We start from the raw sequence: 7,657 nt of genomic DNA on the forward strand, positions 1-7,657 counted from the left end.
CTCGGTTCGTCGCCCAGATGAAAGTTTGATTCAACGGTCCAGTCTGGTATGCCAGAGACAGACCGGATAACGACTAGTATATAATACCCACAAGGATCACCATTATCTGACGACAGTCAATCTATATCCGTTCATTTATTATTTATTTTTATTATGTTATTTATAAATTGTCCAAAAAAAATTTAACATCGATCGGTGAAGGATTTCTCGCTTGGCTAGATTCCACATTTTTATTTTGGGTTAACACGGCTTAATATTTTAACTTGTTTTTAAAATTAGCTGAGATTGTATTATAATGATTAAATTGAATTAATTACAAACAGTTATCATATAGTTACAGTCGTTTATTCTCATAAAAATAACATTTATTTATTCATTGAGATAATTGATCAGATACTCAATGATGTTTGATGTGGAGAAATGAAACTACCGTTATTGTGATGAAAAATCTTTATATTTAAATACGATCATATATGATTCATTTGTTAAATTTAATCATATATGATTATATATGATTTTTAAAAGATCATAAAAAATTTATTTATAATTATTTATAATGTCATATATGATCAACAGATTTTTTACATAACAGTCCATGTAAAAATTTATACGATTCATATATATGGTCAAATATAATAAAAACTTACATATGATTTATATACTATTACATATGACATCATAGATGATCACGTATGAACATATATGATTCATATACAATCACATATGATCACATATGATTCATTGCACATATGATCAAATTTAATATCACATATGATTTATCTAGATCACATATAATTATATAAAATTCATACACTGATAAAAAAATTAACTTGAATCAAGAGCCAAAATCTTGAACCAAGAATACCATTTTGGAGAAAATAATTTTCTTGAGTCAAGAAATTATTCTTGATTTAAATAAATTTTTCTTGCCTCTCAAGAATTTATTCTCTTGACTCAAGAAAATCATTTCCTCCAAAATGGTATTCTTAGTTCAAGATTTTGGCTCTTGAGTCAAGTTAATTTTTTTATCAGTCTATACAATCAAATATCAAATTTTATAAAATCACACATGATCTATATACTACCACATATGACATGTAACGATACATGAATCATTTGTGATTCATCTAAATCACATAATAGCAAACGTGATCGTATATGTTACATTTTATATGATTCATATACGATCAAATATGCCATTTTATGAAATCACATATTATAATTTATATACTATCACACATGATCATTCACAATTTATAAATTGTAAGATGGTCACATATGACATCATATATAATTCATATTAAATCATATTCAACCATATTCGATCAGATCAATATTTGATTAGTTTTTGAACCTCAAAAGTTCGTAAGCGGAACATAAAACAGTAAGACCAGTAGCTTGATAACTCAGATAGTTACCTAAATAAAAGCGATTAAGGTCCGGGCTGAGTTAGAACAAATAAACTAGTAACAGTTGTAGTTCTTTTTAAAATAACAAATTAAATTATATTGAGTACCTCGGGGACTATTTTCTAGAATATAGAAAAGACAGCACGTATCTCAAGTTACCGATTATAAGGGCTCGAGTTATTAAATTAGGATGATACAGTGTCCCACGTCCCGAATGATTATACCAGTCGTGGAACGCTTTAAGATCATCGCTTCAGTCCGGGCACGGTCAATTAGCGATGGGGATCGTCACCCGGTTCAACTCTCTATGTATCGAGTTACCCACCACGTGGGAGGTCTCCAGCATCTTTTCCAACAGGATGAGCCATTGGGATTTCATAAGAGGCTTCCACTCTCCTTCTTTGTCTTTCAATCCACGGTTTTTTTATTTTTATTTTAATTCATGTTTTAAGACCATCGACTTGATTATAAAATTAACGACAAAAAATCTCCATCTTGCTGCAAATTTTTTCTCATTTATGATTATGATAATAATAATAATTAATAATTATGATGGCACACACATCTATCGTCTGTCCTTTTGACATTACATATTGTATAACATTCCAACATATTCCCATTTATGTAGCGGTGCGCACGGTAGCTGCAGCTTAGACAGCCTCACAAATTTCGCGCAATCACCGTGAATTACTCGACTGATTGGATCGTTTATGCTGATCTTTTGATCCTGCCCCCTCTGGCTCTAACCTCATCTTGATCTTTCCTTCAAGCTTCTCTCTCTACTCTTTACTCTCTCGAAGCGAATCCAGAAGGAAGAACGCATTGTATGGTGTAGTTTGCTCCGTTAGAATTAATCATTAACCAAATAAGGCATCTGCAAAATGAGGATCATTCTCTCAGGGTCCGACAAATTCTCTGCGGTCAGGAACAATCATCCGCGAATCCAATATCATTGCTACTGATGCACGCCACCAAAGTTGCAAGAAATATTACGTATAAATTAGACCGGTTCAAAAAAATCGAGCATTTTTTTTTCAAAACTCCACTGAAATATTTTTGAGAGGATGAAAAGATATGCTTGTAAAAAAATAGAGTTCTTAATGTTTTTGATAAATTGAACTCTCCAAAAATTAATAAAATTTTAGGTTTTTTTTTAACTTTTTTGAAAAATTTATCTGACCCATTTTAAAATATTTTACTTGAAATAATTTTTCTTGGAGTTTTTTTTTTTTCAAGTTTTGAGATTAACTCAATCACATCATAGCAATTTTTAAAAAGAAACTTATTTTAGGCAATTTTTATTAGTGTATTAATAAAAGACTCGCGATGGTGGAAAGGAGAGAAAAAAATTTTTTTTTTCAAAAATCGATGGCAGATTTTTGTCGACAATTTGTTTTAGTTTTTGATTATTTCCAAAATAATTTGATCGTAAAAGCTCCAATTTTTAGGAAATTTTAATTTTTAAAGAGAGAACATCCACAAAATTCGTAAAAATAATTAAAAAAAATTATTTGGCGAAATTCATTTACAAAAAAATGAAATAATATTTTTAAAATATTTCTTTTCCAGTTTAAAAATCAATAAAATTAAAAATTTTCTAATTAATTATAATTGAATTAAAAACCTTTACATTCTAGTGACTAAAACCTTCTTAAAAAAATAAAAAAAGTGTTGTTTTTATTTTTTAAAAATTTGATATTTTAAAAAAATTTCCAAGTTACTGCCACAGATTAGATAGAAATAAATAAAAAAAAAAATCAATATCTAAATTACAACTTTTAAATTTATGGCCAAGTTCCTCAATAAATTCCCGCCATAATACACATTCGCGCCAATAAGGAGCGAAGAAGTGATTAAGCTTGAGAAAATCAGTCGGAAATCTCTGGAGCGTCGTAAAACGCACCTAACACTTTGCATTATGGAAGCGCAAAAATCATCGATGTAATGAGAAAAATAATAACAATAATAAAGATAAAAGCTAACGTTAATGCGAGCCAGAGTTTACATTTATCATTTAATTAAAGCTCCAAGTTTATGCGGTTTCTAATTTACTGAGTAGAGAAGAAAGATTATAAATAGCCGAGCTAAGAGGTTATACATTAAATAGTTATTGTTATTGTTATTATAATCGTCAAGTATTATTAATATTACTTAGTAGCAGGAGATGTGTACTTGAGTAGCAGTTTTATAAGCAGGTACACTGCACCAGGGAAAATGTCAATTATAGGGAGCATGTGGGAATTCATAAATAAATATACTTTGTTGCTACTGCTGTTGTTGCAATTTCTCTGTAACGAGAGTTCAAGTTGGGCTCTTGACTGGTTGCTCCCATTTAACGACATCCAGTAACGAGTCTTAAGTATATACAACTAAATAAGGAACATAATGACCGATTATTTTAATGTCGCTTTTATTCTTTCACTCGATTCTTCTCAACATTTTCATTTTATTTTTATTACTGGAATTATTATCACTGTACACCTATTTTATTATTTATTATATTATAAACTTTAGTATGTACGCTCCTGCATCCCTCGCCTCTTCATGTAATGTGCTTTATTATTTCCCAGAATTACATTTATTACTGAATAGTTATTTTTATAAAAATGTCATTAGAAATTGTTTTATAAACAAACAAAATTAGCTTTTAGTTTAGAAGCTTGTTTAAGACAAAAACACTTGAAAAAAAATTTTTTATATGACTATTTTTTATTTCGGACTGTATGAGAATAAAAAATTAGTTTTAATTTTATAAATTTTCTATTAAAAAATCTGTACATCAATTATTATGTGAGTAAGACAAAAATTGGTTTAGTAGTTAATAAAATTAAATGACAGATAAGCTCCTTAGAAAAAAAAATTTTTTTTTCAAATGTCGCGCCTTTTATAGAAAATTATACGCAATTTATTAAAAATAAAATTCTCAAAATTTTGACGTCTATAGCACTAAGCTTGTTTTCCGAGTAGAGAAAATAAACTTCATCGATCGTTTCTGGAAAATTTTTTTACCATTAATTTTTAACAATATTACAAAATTAATAAAAATATTTTTAAAAAATTTTATTTAGTTTGACGGTCATCTAATTTTTTGGCTTGAAAAATTAAAAAGTTAAAATTTTGAAACACAGTTTTTAATTATTTTATTTCGCGGCAAATTTCAAATAACAATTATGAAAATTCATAAAAATGAATTACATAACTTTTTATATCAACAACAATTTAAAGTCTAATAGTAAATATAAATATTTTTTTTCCAAATTCTGTAAATAAAAACAGTTTTCCCAAAATTAATTTTTTAATTTTTTTAAATAAAAAAATTTTTCAACCACTCAATTTTCAAAAAACTTAAAAAATAAAAATTTCAAAAATAATTTTAATGAGTATAAATATTCCAAACCGTGAAACAAAACAATTATCGTAATTTTTTTTTATTTCCTTTTCCATTTAATCCGATTTTCCATTTTTTATTTTTATTACCTCGTTTTTATTCGAAACTCAGATGCATTAACATTTAAACTTACTGCGAATTCAGTCAGAGGATTGCCGTGCATAAAAGAAACCCCGCGGCCTCGCGAGAGCCTCCTGGGCGAGATGGATTTGTGGCAAAGTTGGCGCGGAACGACGGCAATTAATAGTGAGCTATAGGGTGCCCAAGAAAGTTTAATAAAACGGCTGAAACTGTGGCTTTGGCGGCACTCTTGCCGAGTCATTAGGAGGAAACGGAGGGGGATAAGAGGCCGAAGGATTGAGGGTGGGTACAGGCTCCCCCGCTTCGGGGCTTGCACCGTGTTTATATGGATGGAACCAGATAAAATTAAGGTATAAGGTTTAGGTATAAACCTTATATGAACATTGTATTGTATTGTATTGTACAATCTCGTGCGTTACCAGTTGAATCGGCAGCATGAATGCTATGTGCAGGAAGAGTAGAACCAGAGGCAACCTTGCGTTTCACCGCAGCTGCGTTACTATACCGGCACGAGCGAAATAATATAATTTATAATTGCCTCTGATTGCCGCATTCAACAAACAGACCGACTTATCCTCGGTCTTTTATTTTCATTTGTATTTGTATTTGTATTTACATTCATATTCCGAGGATTTCTTGTCTATACACACAACAACAACACAACAAATAACAGCGTTTACCAGTTTACCCGTTTTTACGTCCAACGCTATAATAATTTCTTCTGCAATATAAATAACAAGAATTTATTAACAATAAAAGAATGCATGTAAGCAAGGATGCCGATGTTATTACGGCAGCTCGTTTGTTAATAAAGGTAATTAAGTTTTTACATTCTCACACCGACATCACACCCCCGCATCATAATTCTGACGTTGTAATTCTCAGTGTTGCTTTTATGGATGATGGATGGTCTGCAAATGCGATCACCTCTGCCACCGTCTAACTACTTATGCTGCGTTATACACGCATCAACATCTTATGTTTTTGCTGCTGCTGCTGCTGGTCAGCTCTCTGCCAAATAAAACCTAGAACCGATGAAAAATGGATGATAACTTGTCGAGACACTTTTTTGCTGGGCCTCTTACACACTGTTTTTAATTCTCCTGGTCCTTGTTTTTGCGAAGAAACCTTTTTTATTTAACAGACCATTAATACACTCGAGTCGAAATCGAAAACTTGCGATTGCTACTAGACTGTAGCATCACTTTTGAAAAAAGATGTTAATCTTTATTGAAGTGAAATTTGTACAAGTGGAAAAATTAAAACAAATAGAGTGTTGTAAATCTCCGACAGAGGGCACATGCTCGCTGAATTGTTTCTTTACTAGAGAGTTAAAACTGAGGTCTTAAGTTTTGAAAAAAAAAAAAAAAAAAAAAATTATAGAAGGTCACATATCTTTAAATTTGTAAAATCAATGTATTACGACCTGGAAAAAATTCGATGATTTAATCAAAACATTTTAACTCGTTAAAAATTCCTTCTCTTCAATGAAATAGAGAAAAATTTTTATTTATTGACTTTTTAAACATTGAACCGACGAAAAATAAAAATTTCCTAATTTTTATACGCCTGTAAAAATATTAACTTGATTCAAAATTTTTTCATGTTCTAGATTTCTTTTTTTCAATTAAACGAATTTTTCTATTACTAATATTTAAGAATCATACGATCATGTATACTTTGTTTATATTAAGAATATGTCACTCAATTAGCCCCTCATTTGATGAATTACGCCCTTTAAATTTCACAAAGTCCTTCCTCAACTTATTAAAGAAACGTAAGGAAGACTATTGATTATTAAAATCGAATCAAAGACTAAAAATAAATCAGAGGACAGTTGGAAATAAAAAATCGTAATAAGAGGACAGTTGGGTGGATGGGCATGATCGGATCAGCGAGGCGCGAAGGTATCGGTTAAGATACGGAATGCGGTTCCGCAACTTTTATACTTTGTAACTGATCGTTCGAATCACCTCGTCCTCTCTCTCGGTTTTATTATTCTTGCTTGCGCAATTTTAGTCCTGGGGCTCGAGCATAAGTCGTTTGAGCTCAGGTCACATCAGTTACACGATACACGTCTCTCTTGCTCGTTTCGCGTGTCCTCTGCTCCTGTCTTCTCTTCATCCTTTCTTCTTCATCTTCTTCTTCCTTTTAGTCTCAGTCCAACTTCTTGTTCTTCTTGATCTTCTTGGTCTTCTTTACTCCACTTATGAGTTTAAGTTATAATTTCTCTCTTGCTCGTGACATCTATACACTGAGTGTCCACGCGGCAGGCTTCAGACCACAGAACCTAACGTTCCCATATGTATCGTGTGTTGCATATTTTGTGGGGTAGACAATTTTCTCCGAGATCCAGCTCAGTAACGATCATTACCTCACATTTTTATTTTATTCTGTGCCTAAAAAAAAAAAATTCTGGTGTGAGATGATACTGTTAAGTAGTAGTCATTAAAAATATTATTAAATTATTCAATAAAATTTTCATCGAATATTCTGCAGTTTTATTTTAAATTTTACAGAAATAAAATTTTGGAATAATTTTACTTGAGTAATTTTTATAAAATAAACAATTTCTAAAAATTATTTCTTTTTTCATTTTAATCGTCTTCAAATTTATTCTATAAACTATTTCATTAATTTTGAAAAGAAGAAATAAATTAAACATGAAATAAGAATATAAATACATTTAAAAAATATATTTAAATCACCACAAATTGATTTTAAAAAATTATTTCAAAATTTTCTTGAATAAATTTTTCTTAATTCAAAAATTTTTCGT

Source organism: Cotesia typhae, unplaced genomic scaffold, assembly GCF_013202065.1.
Source record: "Cotesia typhae breed Kobodo isofemale line unplaced genomic scaffold, CoteBio_Ctyphae scaffold_152, whole genome shotgun sequence".
Taxonomy (NCBI): Eukaryota; Metazoa; Arthropoda; class Insecta; order Hymenoptera; family Braconidae; genus Cotesia; species Cotesia typhae.